This window comes from Bison bison, unplaced genomic scaffold (assembly GCF_000754665.1).
Source record: "Bison bison bison isolate TAMUID 2011002044 unplaced genomic scaffold, Bison_UMD1.0 scf7180017864035, whole genome shotgun sequence".
NCBI classification, from domain to species: domain Eukaryota; kingdom Metazoa; phylum Chordata; class Mammalia; order Artiodactyla; family Bovidae; genus Bison; species Bison bison.
This window is the reverse complement of record NW_011494607.1, coordinates 7,044,215-7,050,366: the sequence shown is the minus strand read 5'-3', so window position 1 is coordinate 7,050,366 and position 6,152 is coordinate 7,044,215. Positions and strand designations below refer to the sequence as shown.

The following is a 6,152-nucleotide window of genomic DNA, read 5'->3' as shown; positions in this document are numbered from 1 at the left end:
AAGGAAATGGCAACCCACTCCAGTGTTCTTGCCTGGAGAATCCCAGGGACGGGGAAGCCTGGTGGGCTGCCATCTATGGGGTCGCACAGAGTCGGACACGACTGAAGCGACTTAGCAGCAGCAGCAATCTTAGATACGGTGCTGGGACAGGCATAAAAACTACTAATTGGAAAAGGCTGTTAATATTCTCCTGCCACCAAAACATTTCCTCATAGAAAGTAAGATAATTTTTCACTACTTACTAAAAAAAAAATCTTTTCAGTATATCAAAAACTAGTTTCTTTTATTATCAGATAAAAATTATGCAAATATGATATGAGGCCAAAATCTAAATTCTCCTTAATATTTGACTTCAAACAAAATTTCAGGCACAAGAAAGAGTAAAAATTTTATCTATTATGGTGAATTTGAAAGTTCTGTTTAAGACATGTCTGATAGCTCAATTTCTCATGAAATAGAGTTTCATAAATTAAAGATTAAAGTTAAAAAAATAAAGAAAGCTTGATTACTAAAGCAAAACTTTGGGACAAAACACTGTAAAAATATATCCAGCCACTGTTCCTGCTGTTTCATTTAAATCCTATAGCTGTTTACCATAATAAACTGCCTGATTTAATTTCATTTAAACCTATACACTAAAATGAACTTTCAATGAGGAATCTAAATGATTTAACCAGGCAGAAGAAAAATTATTAATCTGTTTAATGAACAAGTAAATAAAACCTTAGCATTCTAAAAGAAACTTCAAAGATTATTTGTTAAACTTCTATTATAGGCTTTGAAAGCTATTGGGACATCAGAAGTTTGAATTAATGGGAGCTTGAAAAAGCTTGTTCTGTTTAAACTTAGAAGAACCTAATTGCTAGCTATGAGAGCATACTTTCCAGGCATTGTACACAGCTGCACTGTACAAACTGCTCAAGGGACAGACTACTCAGAAATGAGAAAATGCACAGAATCTTGACTCTTTCATCAACTATATGTGGCCTTCTAATGTCTCACCTTAGTTTGAACTTCTTAATAAATCTTCTACAAATGTACATGATGGAGTTAGCTAAATTTTTAGATTTAAGTACATTCAAAAAACTCATTCCTAAAGTTTATGAAATACAAAGCTGGTATACAATTTTAAAGCAGTTATCTATGAAACTAAGGGTCCATAATCTTAAGGGAGTTGAAGTGAATTTTTCTGTTTGCCTTTTTTTTTTTTTTTTACATCTTAAGTCCAATCAGAAGACCACTGAGATGAATCATTTGTTTAGGCTGGCATTTACTAGCTTCTACACTTAAGAAAACAAGGTAAAGGGAGACAATAAATGATGTTTTCTTCTAGGGAGTTGTCTATGTCAGTGGTTCTCAAAGAATGGCCTCCAGACCAGCAGCATCAGCACTGCCTGGGACCCTTCTAGAAATGCAAATTCTTGGGGCAGAGCACAGGGCTACACAATCAGAAACTCTGGAGATGGAGCCTAGATACCTGCATTTTACAAGTGCTCCGAGTGATTCTGATATATGCTAAGGTCTCGAGCAGTCACTTAGTTCATCAGAGTAGACAGCCCGTAGATTTTTAGGGCAGAAACAATCTTGATATAAAGAATATAAATTTCACTAGATTACACTTTGAGATCTATGTCTCAGAAATATAAATGTAGAAAATGAGCACAAAACTAATAGGAGGTAAGTCTATACAACTATATACTCTATATGACTATATAACAGAGTATTATATACACTTTGTATATATGTTATAGAATATATAAAACAGTATATTTAATTTATATCTTTATTTTTATCATGGTAAAAAATCAATAGTAACTATTTCTGATTTACATTTATAAAAGTTTTATTGTTCTATTTGTTTTAAACTCACTCTCATTTGCTGAATAGACTTTGATTAACACTAACGCTATGGAGAAATCATTACTAGGGATTATCTAAATTCAGAGACAAGGATATTAAGGCTTAAACAGGGTAAGTGATTTCCTTAAGTACACAAGGCTACTGAGCAGCTGGAGTTCAAACACAAGATTTCCGAGATGAATCATCCCCTGTATCATGCAGTACTATATTATTGATTATCATCTGGCATTTCTTTCCAATTTTTTTTATTGTAGAAAAATACATATAAAATTATCACGAATTTTAAACCTAAACTATAAAAAGATAAAAAGAAAAGCATTATAATAAGAATAAAATATTAAAAGATATTTTTGGTCTAAACTAGAAAAACCAACACATTAATTTTTCAGAGATAACTTCTGTTCCTTGAATTCAGCAGGTAGCCAACATAAAATTTTTTCAGGTTAAAGGTGCAAATCTTTGTTGCTCCTTCATATTTCTTACTACGTAAGTCCCAAGAAAATACACCTCTAAATGATTAAATATGCAATCCGAAAATGAATATGGCAAAGATGATAACAAACAGGTCTGAAAGCTGAGCACAGTATAAATAAATGCTTAGAAAATACACAAAGTTACTGAAAAGCAAAGTTAATATTAGACTATAATGAACAGGTTCAAAGTTGGGAAAGGAGTATGCCAAGGCTGTTTACTGCCACCCTGCTTATTTAACTTACAGGCAGAGTACATCATGTAAAATGCAGGGTTGGATAAATCACAAGCTGGAATTAGGAATGCCAGGAGAAATATCAACAACCTCAGATATGCAGATGATACCACTCTAATAAAGAGGAGAGTGAAAAAGCTGGCTTAAAACTCAACATTCAAAAAACGAAGATCATGGCATCCGGTCTCATCACTTCATGGCAAATAGATGGGGAAAAAGTGGAAACAGTGACAGATTTTATTTTCCTGGGCTCCAAAATCACTGTGGATGGTGAATGCAGCCATGAAATTAAAAGATGCTTGCTCCTTGGAAGGAAAGCTATGACAAACCTGAACAGCATATTAAAAAGCAGAGATATAATTTTTGCCAACAAAAGGTCCGTGTAGTTGAAGCTATGGTTTTTCCAGAAGTCATGTATGGACATAAGAGCTGGATCATAAATCAGCTGAATGCTGAAGAACTGATGCTTTCAAATTATGCTGCTGGAGAAGACTCTTGAAAGTCCCTTGGACAGCAAGGAGATCAAAGGAAATTAACTCTGAATATTCATTGGAAGGACTGATGCTCAAGCTGAAGCTCCAGTCCTTTGGCCACCTGATGTGAAGAACTGACTCACTGGAAAAGACCAATATGCAGGGAAAGATTGAGGGCAGGAGGAGAAGGGGCAACAGAGGAGGAGATGGTTGGATGGCATCAGTGACTCAATGGACATGAGTCTGAGCAAACTCAGGGAGACAGTGAAGGACAGGGAAGCCTGGAGTGCTGCAGTCCATGAGATAGCAAAGAGTCAGACATTACTGAGCCATTGAACACAGCAAATTTCTGCAACAGGCCAGCCTAGACATTCTCTCCTTTTGTCATCTCAATGGTTAAAGGTACTCTTTAAAAATCTCTTCTTGACCTCTGAAAGTACACTCCTGACAGAAACTTCTAGCTGGAAATACACTTGGAAACTCACTGACTCAATAGAGCTAAGTCGTCTAATCTTAAAAAACTCAGTAACATGCACACATCCTTTCCCACTGGTTCTTAAATTTCCTCTATATTGAAATAACCTACTTTAGTGTCTGAAGACTTCCTATACTGCTCTGAAAAGATTACAGACTTTATTAAAATGATTATTAAATCCAATCTAGAAGTGATTTTATATTATGGCCTAGTGTGGATTCTGCATCAGAAATAATGTTTGATAAAAGCCATTTTGCATTGTAATTACATATGTAAACTATAGCTGAACAACATCAAAAAGAAGCCATTCTCAATATTTTTTGAGAGTTTTTTAAAAGGAGGTAAATTAGTCTTTACCTATATATAACACATGCCCTCCAGGAACTAATATTCTTTTATTCAAAATTTAATACATAGGGAGCCCAACCTGGTACTTTGTGACAACCTAGATGGGTGGAGTGGCAGGGGAGGGAGGCTTAAGAGGGAAGGGATATATTAATACATATAATTATGACTGATTCACATTGATGTATGGCAGAGACCACCATAACATTATAAAGCAATTATCCTCCAATTAAAAAAACTTTGAAAATAGTTTGTATCAGTAAAACCCACAGAGTGCTAGGGCTTAACTTCAATCTCATCTTAATTTTACTACAATTTTCTAATAAACATTTTCCTTAAAAAGGTATAAAGAGTCTGAAAATAAGTGTGACATCACACATTCTAATTGTAAGGGACTTGTTAAATACATGAAGGTACATTCATTCAATAAAATATGATGCCACTCTTATAGCTATGTGTAAAAGAATAAAATTAGAACATTCTATAACACTAAATATAAAAATAAGCTCAAAATGAATTAAAGACCTAAATATAAGACTGAAAACCACAAAACTCTTAGAAGAAAACAGGCAGAACACTCTGACATAAATCGTAGTAGTATTTGCTTGGCTCTGTCTCCTAAGGCAAAGCAAACAAAAACAAAAAAATAAACAAATGGGACCTAAATTAAACTTAAAGCTTTTGCAAAGCAAAGAAAACCAACAAGACGAAAAGACAACTTACTGAATGGGAATCAATATTTACAAATGATACTACTGATAAGGGATTAATATCCAACATATATAAACAGTTCATACAACTCAACTTCAAAAAAAGACAAACAACCTGATTAAAAAATGGGCAGAACTGAAGAGTCATTTTTCCAAAGAGTAAATGCAGACAGCCAACAGTCACATGAAGATTCTCAACACTAATCAACCAGGAAATGCAAATCAAAACCACAATGAGATAGCACCTCACACCTATCGGAATGGCTATCATCAAAAGGAACACAAATGACAAATGCTGGCAAGGATGTGGAGGAAAGGACACTCTCGTACAGTGTTGAGGGGAATGTATATTGGTTCAGACAATGTGGAAAACAGTATGGAGGTTTCTCAGGAAGCTAAAAACAGAACTACTATATGACCTAGCAATTCCACTTCTTGATATGTATCTGAAAAAAATCCCAAACTACTAATTTGAAATGATACATGCACTCAATGTTTAACCTAAGTGTCCATCAACAGATGAATAGATAAAAGAAGATGTGGGACTACATATACAGTAGAATACTACTCAGCCACAAAAAACGATGAAACTTTTACCATTTGCAACATGGATGCACTTACAGGGTATTATGCTAAGGGAAATATGTCAGACAAATACTACATATCACTTATACGTAGAATCTAAAAAATAAACTAGTGAATGTTACAAAAAAGAAACAGACTCACAGATATGGTTACCAGTAGAGAGAAGGAAGGGTTAGGGGAATGTGATTAAGAGGTGCAAACTACAACGTATAAAATAAATAAGCTACAAGGATATATTGTACAACAGGGAATATGGCCAATATTTTACAACTGTAAGTGGAGTGTAGCCTTTAAAAATTATAAATCACTGTAAGATGTACACCTGAAACTTATGTATATCAACTATATCACAATAAAGAAAGTTAATCTAAAAAATAATACAATGCCACTCTTTAGTAGTGATATAAAATGATTTCCAAGATTAAGAAAACAAAACAAAATACAAAATAGTGTATGTATTTATCTTCTGTAAGACAGGGGAATAAACCTTCAAAATATATATAATTACTTGTTACTTGTATATGTGGAAAATATCTAAAGACTAATACATAAGAAACTAGCAACACTGGCTATATCCAGGGAGGGTAAGTGGGTAGTAGAGGACTAAGGTGGGAGGGAGCCTTTTCACTGTATATTATCTTTATCTTTGAATTATGTACCATGTCCAAGTATTACTTATTTAAGAAAGAAAACAACTCCCTCTTTTGATATTCCCCATGCTGTATAGTTAACTCATAATTTTCTAAGCTCATTACGTCTTTCCTGGCACTTATATTATCAATATGTAATGATTTTTTTTTCCAAATCAAATTAGTATCCACTTAGCAGTGGGGCCCTAAGTTGAATGGCTTCTATTTCTGACAGCCCTTATAAGAACATTAAAATGAGACCACCTACAGATTCCAAAACCACTAAGTGGAAAAGAAAGTTGAGATCTGCAAGTGTTTCCAAAACAGACCACAGGAGAAACCTCATGTTCTAGCTTTTCCTTCTTGATT

General features: G+C 34.1%; 1 protein-coding gene across 3 annotated transcripts in view; it reads right to left on the bottom strand.

The window, feature by feature from the left end:
* Nucleotides 1–6,152, bottom strand: part of ORC3 (origin recognition complex, subunit 3) — a 71,271-nt gene that overhangs the window by 32,729 nt on the left and 32,390 nt on the right. The window lies entirely within an intron of this gene.